Here is a 15,860-nt window from a genome sequence, read left to right on the forward strand (position 1 = left end):
TTCTAAACCCTAATTTCGAATTTTCCCCAAACCCTAATTGATATAATTGATAAATTGAATTGATATAATGATGTAAATATGTAATGAATGTATGTATTGCTGAAGGTGAAGCGATATAATACTATAATGAATGTATCAAATGTATGAATCGAGATAGTCGTATGGTGTTCAATTGTTTAAACTTCAAATTGCTGCGTTTTTTGTTTGTTTAGTGAACTAGTGAAGTGAAGTACTGAATTTTGTATGTTGTATTGATGATTTGGTGTTTGCCATTAATTAATTCATTTGTAAATTTGGTGATTGAATGAAGTTGTTACTTGTTATCTGCCCTGCTTATAAATCTTAATTCAAGTTGGTTAATTGTGTTAGTAAACCATTTACTCATTTGCAGATAACTAGGTCATTTTAAGCGCTAGGCGCTAGTGATACTCTGTATATAATTATGAAGGTAAAAGTGTTGGACTGTGAAGTGTGCTGCTTTATTGAAAATTTGAAATAATGTTCTTTAGTTTGATACTATTGCTCGTTTAGCCAGAAAAGAGATATTAAGGCTGTGTGAAATTGGGATTTAGGATAAACTGTACAGCTTAAGGTTTGAGCGTGTGTTACAATGTGACCGATATTCTCTTGCCGTCTGTAGGACTGTTTCGGAAGGACAATTTCGAGTGCTCCTGATGCTTGGTTTGATGTGGTGGAACGATTTTCTAACGATCGTAACAAGGCTTTAATGTATGTATTTTTCATGGAGGAACAAATTGTTATTTATATTGCTTAATTGTCCAACTTTGATGTTGTTGATCACTAATAAATTAAAACTCTGTTGTTACAGACGTACGGAAAAAGTTAAGCATTGTCTTAATTTGGGGTCATATAATTACGTCGGATTTGCTGCAGCCGATGAATACTGCACACCCCGTGCTATTGAATCGTTGAAGAAATTTTCTGCAAGCACCTGTAGCCCACGTGTAGATGGAGGTGCTTATAATGTTTTTAATATTTTCATTGTTTTTTGTGTGGACACTTGGTTTGTGAATCGAGTGCCATTATATTAGCTAAGGCTGATTTATTGCAGGCACTACTGTACTGCATTCTGAATTGGAGGAGTTGTGTCGCTAAATTTGTGGGAAAGCCTGATGCTTTAGTCTTTGGGATGGGTTATGCTACAAATTCTGCTATTATACCTGTCTTAATTGGGAAGGTATGTTTATATGCTTATAATTTACTGCAAATGTTTACACTACCCATGTCAAGTGTCATGAATACTAATGTTTTCATATTCATCAACAAGGTGGGTTGATTATAAGTGATTCTCTTAATCACAGTTCAATTGTTAATGGTGCTCGAGGATCCGGGGCTACGATTTCCATCTTCCAACACAATAGTGAGTTCCTATCTTAGTTTTTAAAATCTAGTTACAAGGCTTATTGAAGCGCTAGCATAAACAACCCAAGGTCTGTGGCATGCCTTGATCATATGTTAAATCTAGTCAGTCACATTTTATTGAATTTTTCACACTGTTGTCATCTATTTCTTTAATTTATTACATTTTCCCCTTTGCCTCATTATTCCTAGCTTTTACTTTTTTTTTCATGTTAAACATCTTTGAAGTTTAAAAATATTTAAAAAAGGAGGTATTGTGCCAAAAATTATTATTTTAAAAAATACAAGTTTGTCTGCTAATATGACGTGTCTCGTGTGCTTGAGGTTCACGTCTTTGCCTTGTGCAAGTTTGGTATACTAGTATGATGAGATGAGTTCACCCTTTTGTAAAAGCTAGTCACTTTCTTTTTTCCTCTTTATCTGGCGTGCTTTCTCTTAACTGAGAAGTGCTATCTGATGTTTTCCAGTTCCATTTGTAAATTTGGTGATTGAATGAAGTTGTTACGTATTAAGGTTCATCATTATCCCACAGGTAACTAGGTTCCTACTCGCATAATCATTTTTCACTGTTCTATGGGTAGACTTGAAGTTGTTGAAGCTGCGGAAGGAGTTCTAATTACCTTCATAATTTGGACAGGTTAAGGCAGTAAGGCTTATGGAAGGGCTATGACGATTTATTGCTAATGAAGATCTATTATGCAAAATTAGTAGTACTAATTGCTGCCATTTGGCCGAGGAGCTATGTTTTATATCGAATTATGTTACAACTTGGTTTCTATTTTTGTTGATAGGTTAGTTGTCTTAATATATTTGTATCTTTTCGTAATTGACTTTAGATAATCGATTGATTGTATAAACATATTTGTTGATTATTGAATCATCTTTTGCATTTGTGATCATGTGTAGTAATAATGTATTGGGTAATAATATAGTAATATAGTAATATATATATATATATATATATATATATATATATATATATTTTATAAAAATTAATAATTATAAACATCGGATTCTTATAAAAAACCGATGTCTATATTTTACAATAGACATCAGACTATTTAGATATCTGATGCCTATGGCAAAGAATGGACATCAGACTTCCAAAAAGGCTGATGTCTATATGTCATATGGACATCAGATATATAGAGAAATCCGTTGTGCAAATTTTAATGGACATCGGTTTAAAATCCGATGTGCATTACTCCATAATGGACATGACCAAACTCTAGATCGGGTGTGTATCCGATGTCCATATACAAAAAAGTCCGATGTGCATAACAGGTTTTGTAGTAGTGATCCATCTCAATAGCCGTGGTTTAGCCTCCTTCTTAGCAAGGAGATGCCTCAAAGCTGCATGGTCAGTAAAAACAGTAACTTCTGACCTAATCAAATAAGAACGAAATTTTTCTAAGGCATAAACTACAGCTAGCAGTTCTTTTTTAGTGGTTGTGTACTTCACTTGAGCCTCATCCCGAGATCGGCTCGCATAGTATATTGCATTTAAAACTTTGTCTTTCCGTTGGCCTAGCACTGCTCCTAGTGCATAGTCACTGGCATCACACATTATCTCAAATGGCAAGTCCCAGTCGGCAGGCTGTATGATCAGCGCAGAGACTAAAGCCTGCTTTAACCTGTTAAAAGCAGAAAGACACTCGTCAGTGAACACAAAAGGGGCATCCTTAAGTAGCAGTTGTGTAAGTGGTTTAGCAATTTTTGAGAAGTCCTTGATAAACCGGCGATAGAAGCCAGCGTGGCCAAGGAAACTCCTCACCCCCTTAACATTAACAGAAGGTGGTAATTGCTGAATCACTTCCACCTTTGCTTTATCAACTTCTATTCCCCTATCAGAAACAAAGTGCCCTAAGACAACTCCCTCGTTGACCATGAAATGGCACTTCTCCCAGTTGAGCACGAGATTAACCTCAATGCAGCGCTGCAACACTTTATCAAGGTTAGACAGACAGTTAGAAAAATCACTTCCATAAACGCTGAAATCGTCCATGAAAATTTCCATAATAGACTCAATATACTATGAAAATATCCCCATCATACACCTTTGGAAGTTGGCAAAGGCATTACATAAACCAAAAGGCATCCTGTGATAAGCAAACACGCCCTGAGGACATGTAAATGTAGTCTTATCTTGATCGTCTGGGTGAATAGGGATCTGAAAGAACCCTGAATACCCGTCTAAATAGCACAAAAACTTATGAGAAGCTAACTTTTATACCATTTGATCAATAAAAGGAAGGGGAAAGTGATCTTTCTTTGTGGCGGCACTCAGCTGTCTGTAATCTATACACATCCGCCAACCAGTCACTACCCGAGTGGGTATTAACTCATTCTTGTCATTCCTAACCACGGTAGTCCCTCCTTTCTTTGGGACCACCTGAACTGGACTCACCCACTTAGAATGACCAACAGAATAGATAATACCTGCATCGAGCAGCTTCATTACCTCAGCCATCACAACATCTTGCATATTCTGGTTCAGCCGGCGCTGGCCCTATCTGCAAGGTTTGTGATCTTCCTCCAGCTCTATCCTGTGCATACAAATGTCGGGACTAAGCCCCTTGATATCGTCCAAATAATAACCCAAAGCTTTCCTGTTTTTCTTAAGCACAACTAACAAACAAGTCAGCTGATCATTATCAAGCTTAGCATTAACGATGACTAGATATTGCTCAGTATCATCTAAGAAAGCATATTTTAGATAAGAGGGAAGAGGCTTACGCTTTGGTACCTTTACCTCAATAGAGCAAAGAGTACAAATCATCTGTTCCACTTGCTCTCCCTCAGCGTCGGTGAGTTCACGCTCATCTAAATCATCTATAAGCAAATCCAACACAGCATCATCGTCATCTGGGTTATCTGCACACTCATCCAAAAGCATAAGAGCTTCTAGTGGGTCCTTCATAAAAGAACCCGGCCAGAAGTCATAAATAGACTCGTCAAAAATATCAACTGAATAACATGTATCCTCTATCATTGGTCGAGCTAAAGTGCTAGGCAGACTGAAAGTAATCGCATCATCCCCTACCGCAAGAGTCAAATGCCCTTGTTTGACATCAATAATGGCCCCAGTTATACAAAGGAAAGGTCTTCCTAATATAATTGGGGTCCGGGTGTCCTCAGCTATGTCTAAAACAATGAAATCTACTGGTATAAAGAACTTGCCTATTTTCACAGGCACGTTCTCTAAGACACCCAAGGGTCTCCTAACAGATCTATCAGCTATCTGTAAGGTAATATTAGTCAACTTAAGATGACCCATATTCAATTTCTTGCAGACAGATAGGGGCATGACACTGACGCTGGCTCCTAAATCACAAAGAGCCTTATCAATAACCACATTGCCTATAACACAGGTAATAGAAAAGATACTCGGGTCTTTCATTTTAGGGGAAGCCTTATTTAAAAGTAAATTACTAGACTCTTCCATAAATGAAACCGTCTCAAATTCACTGAGCTCTCTCTTACGCGTCACAATATCTTTCATGAATTTAGCGTAAGTAGGTACCTGGGTAACAAGTTCGGTAAAAGGGACAGTTACCTGGAGGTTCTTCACAACGTCCACGAACTTACCATACTATCGCTCGACCTTCACGTCCTTCAGACGTCTTGGGAAGAGCACTCTGGTAGCACTGAGTGGAACCGCGACTTTTTCTTTACCTTTATCTGTGCGTGACGTCTCCACAGCAGAGGAAGATGACACGGTAGCGGAATTAAATATCAAAATAGGATCTCCGCTGGGTTTGGTACTCGATCGAGTACTTTCACCACTCGATCGAGTGGTTTCATGTTGGCATTTACTCGATCGACCATTTTCTTCACTCGATCGAGTGATTTCTTCCTCTTTTTCACTCGATCGAGCATCTATGATTTGGGCACTACTCGATCGACCACAATTATCACTCGATCGAGTGATTTGATGGACTATTTCACTCGATCGAGTAGAAATTTCACTCGATCGAGTGTCTGGATAACACGCAACAAGTATATCGTCTAGAAATTCATCCAAATCATCATCCGGGGTATTATTAGCTGTCACAACCCCATCTTCTGGTACTTTTGGCCCCTCATGAGCAAGACCACCTTGGAGATTCGTAGCATTAACTGGGTCGCATGTCGGTGGATGGTTGGCTTGGTCTTTCGCGAGTGTTAACTGCGCGACTTGTTCCCTCAACTCCACTATAACGGTTTCATTCCTATTACATTTCTCCTGAAACTGTTGTGTTAAGCAAAACATTAGGGACTTCAATTCGGCAATTTCCCCATTCGTAGAAGGAGAGATCGGCTGCGGCGCTGGCGTAGAAGGAGTAGAAACACTTTTCATTTCCTCATATAATTGATAAAAAGGAACCCCTTGCTTGTATTTCTGATAAGTAAGGACACGCTCTATACTTGCCAGACAGTCAATGGGGTCATGCCCCTCCATGCCACATCTACCGCATATCTCCACATGCTCAGTAATTGCACAAACCTGTGCACTCTCACTAATAGCCTCCGTAATCTCCACATTACCTAGACATTTGCTAGGACTTTCCACTACAGCTGCAGCCAACTCGTTAACTTGCCCACTCCCTCGGGGATTTCCATATTCTGCAACATGGATAGCCATCTCTTCAATAAGATGCCACCCTTGATCATCTTCCACATTTTTAGTGAATCTCCCCTTAGCTACACTGTCAAGAATAGCTCTTTGGTTTCGATATAGTCCGTTGTAAAACTGAGTACAAAGGAACCAACGCTTGAAACTGTGGTGAGGCACAGAACGGATAAGCTTCTTGAACCTAGTCCAAGCCCCATCCAAGTCTTCAGTGGGCAATAGCTCAAAATAAGTATTTTGAGTTCTCAAGCCATTGGTGCACTGTGGTGGGAAATATCGCCTGTAAAAGGCCAAAGCAAGAGAACTCCAGTCGGTTACTAATGTGACCATAATTAGAGCATATTTAGTCCCCGAAATAGCCTTGTTCCCATGCTTTTTAGTGCATATTTGGGTCATTTATTGTCTTTAGTTCTTTATTTTGCATATTCTTTGAGGTTTTGTGTCCTTGGTAGGAAAGGAGTGCAAACCTTGCATTTTCATGGCAAAACGAGACTAAATTAATTGAATTCAATGGCCAGGCATCAAGGAGAGACAAGATTAGAAGGCCTTTATACATACTATAGTAAATGGGCAATGATGAGAAAAGATCCTTGCATCCCCGAGGAAATCCCCAAGGATTTTATGAAGAAAAGGGAAGAAAAGAAGAAGAAATGAGACTGTCCAGCAATCCGTGCGGATTGTCCTGAAGACGCCCTCCTCCACCTTCACAATCCGTGCGTCTTCACTCCAAGACGCCCGGGCAGCAACCCCAGAAGACGGCCGTCTTCTCCCCAAGACGCCCGGGCAGAGACCCCACGAATCCGACCGTCCCGTGCTAAAGACGCACGGATTCCCAGGCAGACAATTTCGTTTCTTCAAGCTTTAAGAAAGATGCCCATCCTTCCAAAAATACCGGCGTTTCCTTAAGTAGGGACTTAATCGTCATTTAAGCCCTTAGTTAACCCTAATTCCTACACCTAATCCCCACTATAAATACCCCATTAGTCTAATTAGAAGAGCATGTTCTTCTTAGCAATCTTTAGTGTAGTTAATATCAATCAAATCTCTCTTTAATATTGTAATCAACAATTCATCAAGTTTTAATACAAGTTTTATTTCCTTAATCTCTCTTTTGTTCATCTTTTATTTTGGGTAATTGAAGATTATTTGGGTTATTATTGGGAGATTGACAACCTCTCAATCAAGCATCAAGTACTTCTTTTCTTTGCTTTATTATTGGAATCATTAGTAGGTATAATTCTCTTAATCCCTTTTTAATTATTGCTAATTACTTTCATTTATTCATCATGTTTCACTTTGTTGGTATGATTGACAACCTTGCTAGCATGTTCAACATGATAATGAGTGAGTAGTTCCTTAGCTAGGGTTAATGGGTAATTAGGGGAAACCAACATGGGGAATGATTCATGCTTAAATTAATATGCTTTCATGGTTTATTTGCTTGCTTGTTATGATCTCAACTCATGCACATGTTATGTTTGATGAAATGCGAGCCTATGAATCCTTGCATTTTTTACCCATCACCTATCTTTTCAATGAGACTTGTACGACATAAACCAACTCGAGTCTCATTAGACCATGCATGTTGTTGAGTAGGGAAGACTAAGTCGACTTGTAGGTGTTGTACAATCTAATCGATTCGGCTCCGGGACCCATACTTTCCTAGGATTGTAAGATATAAGCCAACTCAATCCATCACAACAATAATTGCTTGCTTATAATTTGAGAACATGTTTGTATGATCAATTCCCATGAATCCCCTATGACCCCATGATACCCTAGTGCTTTTTTATTAATTGTTTACAACCCTTTTTAATTCATCTTGCTTGTTTACTTTCATTGCTATTTAGTTTAGTGACCTTCTACATCAACCCAAATTGTGACACCCCTAAGACACCACTAGTTGCAATAGAAATCTCATCTCAATTCCCATCCCTTGGGATCCGACCTTTGCTTGCCTTCTTACTAATTGTAGAGTTGTTTGTGAAGATATAAATTGTGTTTTGGTCTAGGTGCTCCTAACGACAAGTTACCGAAAAGATTTAGTCCGACCAAAAATGGCGCTGTTGCCGGGGACGGTGTTAACTTGATTTAGATTTTCTTATATTGTTATTAGTTGTGTCTTTCTTTGCCTTGGGGAAGTAAAACTCTTCAAGGTTTGTTCTAATTATTTTCGAGTTGTTTGATATTTTGCATGTCTAGAAGGTCACAAGGTGACTTGTTACCCTTTGATCGTGAAATTGAAAGAACTTTGACAACCAATAGAAGACTTGCTAGGAGAAATTTGAGAGGTATTGGTGAGGTTGTAGATATTCAACCAACTATTGAGTTCATCAACCCTTTTCCAAGAGAAGGTGAGGAGAACCCAACATAAAATACAACACAAAATCAACCCACAATGCCTAAGTTTTCATCACATTCCGTACCCACCGAGGAAAACCTACCCAATGGTACTCCCACACCACAACATCTAACCAGAAATTTCATTGCCAAATCCGCATTTATCCAATTAGTCGAAAGAAACCAATTTGGGGGATGCCTAGTGAAGACCCTCACTCTCATATGGAGACCTTTTGTGACTATTGTGATGCGATTTCTCAAACCGGTATAACTCAAGACCAAATTCGATGGGTCTTATTTCCTTTTTCTCTAATTGGCACCGCGAAACAATGGTTGAAGGGCCTTGATAAGGCCACTCTCGGAATTGATTCTTGGAAAAAGTTGGCTCTAGCTTTCTACAAAAAGTTCTATCCACCGGAAAAGACTAACATGCTAAGAGCTAAAATTACGGGTTTTAAGCAAAGGGATGAATAATCTTTGTATGAAGCTTGGGAGCGGTTCAAAGGAATTTGTCGCTCATGTCCTAACCATGGACATAGCGAGTGGTTCTTGGTACAACAATTTTGGAACGGTCTATATGAAGATTAAAGGAACATTCTCAACATGGGATCAAATGGAATGTTCACCAAAGTTGATGACAATCAAACTTGGAACAAAATTGAGGAAATGGCAGTCTATAACTCACAATATAGTAGACCTCGCAAGGCTACTAGAGGAGGAAAGCATGAAGTGGACTCCGTTACTCAATTGGGTGCTCAACTTAATGCTCACATTGATACCATCAATTTGAAGTTTGAAAAAGTTGTGGCTAGACTTGAAGAAGCCTCAAAATCACCAAAGCATCATGTTAATGCCATGACGGCATCTTGATCAATCCCAAGTGGGATATGTGAGAATTGTGGAACTTTGGGACATCACCCAAGTGAATGTAGGGGAACAAATGAACAAGTGAATGCTTTCCAAGCATACAAGAGTGGTACCCCTTATTCAAACTATTACAATAAAAACACCAAATTCCATCCAAATCTCTCATACAAAAGCTAAAATGTTCAAAACCCTCAAACAACATACACCCCACCTCCCATGAGAAACCAAAATCAAAGACCCTTTTACAACCAAAACCAAGGTTACCAAAATCAATCTCCATACAATCATTAAAATGACCAAGGTTTTGATGTTCAAAAAGCGGTCCTTCAAATGCAAAACAATCAACAAGAGTTTTTCACTCAAATGAGAAAGGATAGTCAAGCAAAGGAAACAACCATCAACAACATCCTAGCTCACACCAAAATGTTGGAAACCCAATTGACTCAACTAGCATCTTCAAGCTCACAAAGACAAAAGGGGCAATTACCACCTCAAAGTAATCCCTCGAGACATGAAACGGTTAGTGCCATTCACTTGAGAAGTGGTACAAGGTATGAAGCACCAAAGAAGCAAGTTGAGGATGAAGTTGTGGAAGCTAGTGACAAGGAAGAAAATGTGCAAAACTCCAAGGATAGAGAACCATCAAAAGAAGATATTTCAAAGAAAAATGAAGACAAGGTCAAGGAGAAGGAGTCCATTGTGATTAGACTTCCTTTTCCAAGTCGTCAAGCCAAGCCCAAATTTGATGACCAACTTGCAAAATTTATGGAAATTGTGAAGAATTTGGAAGTCTCAATTCCTTTCACGAAATTAATCAATCACGTGCCGGCCTATGTGAAATACATGAAAGACATCCTCACAAAGAAGAAGTCGATCCGGAAGCTTGAGACTATCGCCTTCACTAAGGTGAGTAGTGCAATACTTCAAGGGAGTTCACCTCCAAAACTCAAGGATCCGGGAAGCTTCTCAATACCGTGTACCATTGGCGACACCACGATCAACAAAGCCTTATGTGATCTAGGGGCTAGTGTGAGTGTTATGCCGTACTCGGTGAGTAAAAGGTTGGGGATGGGAGAGCTTAAATGCACCAATATTACACTCCAAATGGCCGATAGATCGACGATGACACCATTAGGGATATGGGAAGATGTTCCCGTACGAATTGGGAAATTTTTCGTCCCGGTGGACTTTGTCATTGTTGATATGGAAGAAGACTCCAACATTCCAATCATTCTAGGAAGACCTTTCTTACACACCGCGGGTGCGGTGATTGATGTGAAACATGGAGAGCTCACTCTAGAAGTGGGAGATGAGAGTATAACTTTCAATCTTGACAAGACCATGAGAGCTCCCCGTTTGCATGAACCATGTTTTATGATTGATCATTATAGCCGGAAGGATGATAGGAAGAAGTCGGAACTCCAATGGAAGAAGAAAATTGAAGATGCTCCATTCAAAGAGCAAGCAAATTGTAACAAAGAGAGCTTGAAAAGCTCACCAAAGTCAAGCAATGAAGAAGATGGCCTCATTGGCCAAGAAAAGAAAATGGGAGAGTTGTCTCTATCAACTCAAGAGATCTTTAGTGATCAAGTAGATGAAGTTTGTGGTCTTTGGGACCATGAGTTTGAAGGGATTTTCAATCCCTATATTGGTAATGATATCGATCAAGACCGACAACAAGGGCAAAGATCTATTGAAGATCTTTATCATGACAATGAACAAGCTTTTGATTACTTCTTCAAGGTGTTGATCAACATCAACAACACCTTGGACATGCTCCCATGACATCTCACTAAGGATGAGAGTTTGGTGGAGTCCTCCTTAAACCAACATTTGTAAATATTTCTAACTCCTAACTCGCATTTTAATTCTCATATTGCATTTTTTGTCATTTTTGGATTTTTATGCCTTGATCAAGATAATTATCATTTTTGAGGGAAGTGAGGGAGGGACTAATGATTTAAATTTATGTGTAGTGCTTTAGCTTAGTGTGGGGATAGCAATTGCCTAGGCTATCCATGCCTTAGTAGTGCCCCCACAATGAAGAACACGAGATTTTGAAGAATGGAAAATGACACGGGATATGCAAGTACACGGATGGAATTGAATCCGGGTAAAAGGGGCAGAATCCGAGCGTTTTCAAGAGAATCTGCCCGTCTTCAGGCAACCGGGGCGTATTTGTCACAAAACGCCCGTCCATCTATGCTGAATTTTTAAAATTTTGGGACTGTTAGCAAATCCGGGCGTCCTGCAAAAGAATCCGCCCGTCCTCAAAAAGACTCCCGTCCTGCTAGAGAAAACGCCCGTCTTTTTGGTTGAGAAAAACAAGAAAATTCCTTGGAAAAGAATCCGCCCGTCTTCACTGAAAGACGCCCGTCCCGCAGCTGAACAATCCGAGCGTCTTTGCTTCAAGACGCCCGTCTTTAGGCGAGAATTTTGAAGACCAAAATAGACAGAAACCGGGCGTCCCGAAGGAAAGCCGCCCGTCTTCCCCCCGCATTTCAAATTTTTCGGGTCTTTTATAAACCCCCTCCCACATTCATTTCTTCATTCCTTCATTCAAAACACTACCCATAAACCCCAAAACTCAAAACCCTCATCCTCTCCATCACAAAAACAAGATTTCCTCAACCACATTCATTAAAATCAAATCAAAACATCCTTTTAACAAAAATTAATCACTCCTCTTTCAACAAAAATCAAACCAAGCACCAAAATCTTCAACCTTTGAGTCGATTTTTGAATTTATAAAGGCAAAGCCTTTCATCTTAAAATCGATTTGGGTACACTTGGAAATTGAAGATTTTCACTCTTTTCTTGGTTCAAGCATCAATGGCAAGGACAAAAGGAGCAACAAATGCACCAAAGGCAAAGGCACTCTCAAAAAGACAAAAGAGTCTTCAAGCAAAGAAAGCCTCATTGGCTATGGTGGTAGCTAGCTCAAACTTGGAAGTGCAACAACAACAACAACCTCCCTTGGAAGCAACAACTTCTACTACTCCGGAAATTTCTCAACTTTCGAACTATCCGGAGGTAATTTTCATCTCTAACTCCCATAGGGAAACTTTTGCAAAGTATGCTAGAAAATCCTTTCTATCCACCAAGTTTATTTGTGAAGATGCCTTAGATAAGTTGGGTGTCCTTGAGCAAACTAGAGCCTTCTTTTAAGCCATGGGGTTGGGCAAATTGTTTACAACAAAAGAATTAACATACCCCTCCCTTACCTTAGAATTCTTGAGTTCTTTGAAAGTTACAAAGGTTGAGACTATGGAAAGCATCGAGTTCTGCCTAGCTAATGTTAGTAGGCGCATCTCCTTTGAGGAAATGAGTAAAGCTTTGGGTCTTAGTGGTTCACCTAGTTATTTCAAGAATGTTGGCAAGTATGACCCCGCTCCTCTTTGGGAGGCGATTTCCGGAAGGAAATTTGAGAACTATCATGCTAGTCGCGCTCTATTAGTCCACCATCTGGGCATTAGAGTGTGGCACAAGGTCATAGGGAATACCATCATTGCAAGAAAAGACACCAACCACTTTACCAAGCTCGATTTTGTTCTTCTTGAGTCGGCCTTAAACATTGGAAGGGAATTCACCAAGCCTTTAAACTCTCTAAGGCTTTTGGTGGATAGATGGCTAAATGTTGATTGTGGGAAGCAAGGCACTACCGTTATTGTGAATGGAGGTCTAGTCACTCTTTTGGCTAAGTACTTTGATCCGAACTTCAACAAGGATAGCAAGTATGTGGCGAAAAAGGGTGGTCATCTCATTGATTTTGATGCTATGATAAACAAATACAAGTGGGTCTCTTATAACCCTCTTGACACCAAGTATGGATGGCTCACTAGTGAGGCTAAATCTTTTACTTTGCCTTCGAAGATTTGTCATTTGAGTGTCCATCGGACCAACTATCTCCTTCCCCTCTCAAAAGAGGCCGAATACATTATCCGACAACAAAGGGATGAAATTGAAATGCCCACCTCTTCCATTGTCACACCACCCTATCCATTCAAGTACCAAGAGTTCAAACCCGAAGGTGTTGAAGCAAGCAAAGATTACATGACTCTTCTTATGCAAGAGATGCACAAGCAAGCTTTTAAGGATCGGGAAGATGCTTACTTAGCCCAATATCCACCCCTCCTTCATTTAGCTAGGCAAGGACTCCCTGATCCTTCATGTCCTTTGCCTAGTTGGGCGGATAGGAAAGTCTTCTTTCCGAGTGCATCTAGGGGTGAGATTCCGGGTGACGATGAGGTTGTCGGTGATGCGGTTGATGATAGCATTGATGAAGAGGCTAGTGAAGAAGAAGAAGAGGATGATGAACAAAGTGAACAAGAAAGTGAAGAGGGAAGTGGTGATGAGTCCACTTCTATTGAGGAAGATGATGATAGTGATGCTATGATGGAAGATTAGCAAGCTTTGGAGGCTCCTACCCTCTTGAGGTTTGTCTATTTCTCTCTTTGTTTTATTTATTTATCTTGATCATGATTGGAGTAGTCCTAGCAACATAGAGGACTAACACCTCGGCCCCATTGAGGTGTTCTTATTTCATTGTTCCCACCTTTTGAAAATCCAAAATGACAAAATTAGTTTCATGCATTGCATCGTGTGTGCATGAACTACACCCAACCTTAGGACATTAGAAATAATGTCTAACTCGGTTTGGGGAAGTACATACATACACAACGGGAGGTAATCTAAATTATCCTCTCCGTCATAAACAAAAAACCATGCATCATGTAGTGTAGATTAGTGTAGCTTGCATTTAGTGTAGAATTCATGCATCATGCTTGCATGATTTCCCATCATTTTGGCCATTGAGGACAATGCCCATATTAGTGTGGGGATGGGGAATTCTAACTTAACTTTTATTCAAAAAACCATAAAAAATTGAAAAAATTGAAAAACCAAAAACATGTTCATTTCCCTTGTAGTGTAGTCGTGTATATATTATTGTATATATTGTGTTTGTTTTACCCTTGTTCACATTGATCGACTACGCCACATCCGAGACATGAGGATATTGAAGACCGCATGGTATGATCTTTCCAATCTCCTTTTTCCTCTTTATGTTAATGACTATGTGGCTTTATTTTGATTGATGCGGTATAACAATGTGAACTTAGGACTTGTATTTAGTTTATATGTCATATTAGTTTGTAGAATCATTTGCATTAGGATGTTTATATGTTAGTTGCATCATGGCATGTAGTTGCATGTTAGAAAATTTTGCGAAACCGTCTACTTGGGAAGCTTGACAAGTGTATATAGGCCCTAGTAGATGCTTTTTCTTCTTAAGACTTTGCTTGTTAGAATACTTGTAAAACACCCTAGGATGTGTCATGCTAGTATCCTTTGACCCATGGATTAAGGCCTAGTCAAGAGTATCTTGTGGTGTGATAACTCCTTGGCTACCGTTTATTCCAAGGTGACCCTTGAAACCATGCATGCATCCATCCATCATCCATGTTCTACCACATTTTTTGTCATCAAAGGGAATGGGCACAAAAAGAAATCAATTTGAGTTCAATGAAATGAAAAGTGAAAGAAAGTTTGCAAAAATGCATCAAATGAAAAGAGGAGCAAAAATAGAACTCCTAAAGCTTCAAATATAAGCCACCCTCACTACATATGGGGTGACTTTGAAAATGTTCAAAAGAAATGCAAAGAAAGTTGTCAAGTGTTGAAATGCCAAAAATAAAAAAGAACTGGCAAGAAAGTGTTCTCAAATGTTATATGCCACATGAAATTGGGGCGAAAAACAAAAATGAAAGCAAACTCCCAAAGTGAAACTCAAATATCTATTGATCCCTTTATCCACCGTATCCATTTCTGTGCATGGTAGAGAGGGGACGACCCTTCTTCTTGTCTAGGCAAGAGGGGGAATTCCGCGATCCTCCAGTGTTTCTAACATCATAGGGAGTCTACTCTTGACAAAAGGATTTAACGATTGAGGATAAAGGTACCCTAGCTTGACACAATTTGGAGGTGATTTATTGGTATCCTTCTAGGCTTAGTAGTTTGAAGAAATTGCATCTATGAAGGAGTGTGTACCCTTGAATTGCTTCCCTTGTAGATAATTTCCGCCACTTAGATGAGGAAAGTGGCTATTCTTTTGTAGATGCATCCATTATTTGATTTTGTGTGCTTAATGTTTGGATGTGTCGCCATTTTGGCAAGACCCGCCTTGCCTTGCAAGAAGGCATCCTACCTCATGGTTGTCTTTTTGTGAGTTAAAGGGGCGGAGTGAGACCCGCTAATTGTCTCATATCGGCTATCTTATTAGGTTAGTTTAACTAATGGTCCTAGTCTTTGTCACCTCTTTACTCGGGACGAGCAAAAGTTCGGTTTGGGGATATTTGATGTGACCATAATTAGAGAATATTTAGTCCCCGAATTAGCCTTGTTCCCATGCTTTTTAGTGCATATTTGGGTCATTTATTGTCTTTAGTTCTTTGTTTTGCATATTCTTTGAGGTTTTGTGTCCTTGGTAGGAAAGGAGTGCAAACATTGCATTTTCATGGCAAAACGAGACTAAATTGATTGAATTCAATGGCCAAGCATCAAGGAGAGACAAGATTAGAAGGCCTTTGTACATACTATAGTAAATGGGTAATGATGAGAAAAGATCCTTGCATCCCCGAGGAAATCCCCAAGGATTTTATGA

The 15,860-nt window shown here is 39.5% G+C and overlaps 1 long non-coding RNA gene and 1 other non-coding gene across 2 annotated transcripts; one reads left to right on the forward strand and one right to left on the reverse strand.

Moving 5' to 3' along the window:
- The first annotated feature begins 639 nt into the window (after positions 1-639).
- On the forward strand, positions 640-1,167 carry LOC141609047 (uncharacterized). Its single transcript, XR_012527163.1, has 3 exons — positions 640-729; positions 830-975; positions 1,073-1,167. It is a non-coding gene; the product is annotated as an uncharacterized LOC141609047 (long non-coding RNA).
- A 7,594-nt stretch (positions 1,168-8,761) lies between these two features.
- LOC141610419 (small nucleolar RNA R71) lies at positions 8,762-8,869 on the reverse strand. Its single transcript, XR_012528328.1, has one exon. It is a non-coding gene; the product is annotated as a small nucleolar RNA R71 (small nucleolar RNA).
- Positions 8,870-15,860: the final 6,991 nt, after the last annotated feature.

The sequence above is a fragment of the Silene latifolia genome, chromosome 10 (assembly GCF_048544455.1).
Source record: "Silene latifolia isolate original U9 population chromosome 10, ASM4854445v1, whole genome shotgun sequence".
Lineage (NCBI taxonomy): Eukaryota > Viridiplantae > Streptophyta > Magnoliopsida > Caryophyllales > Caryophyllaceae > Silene > Silene latifolia.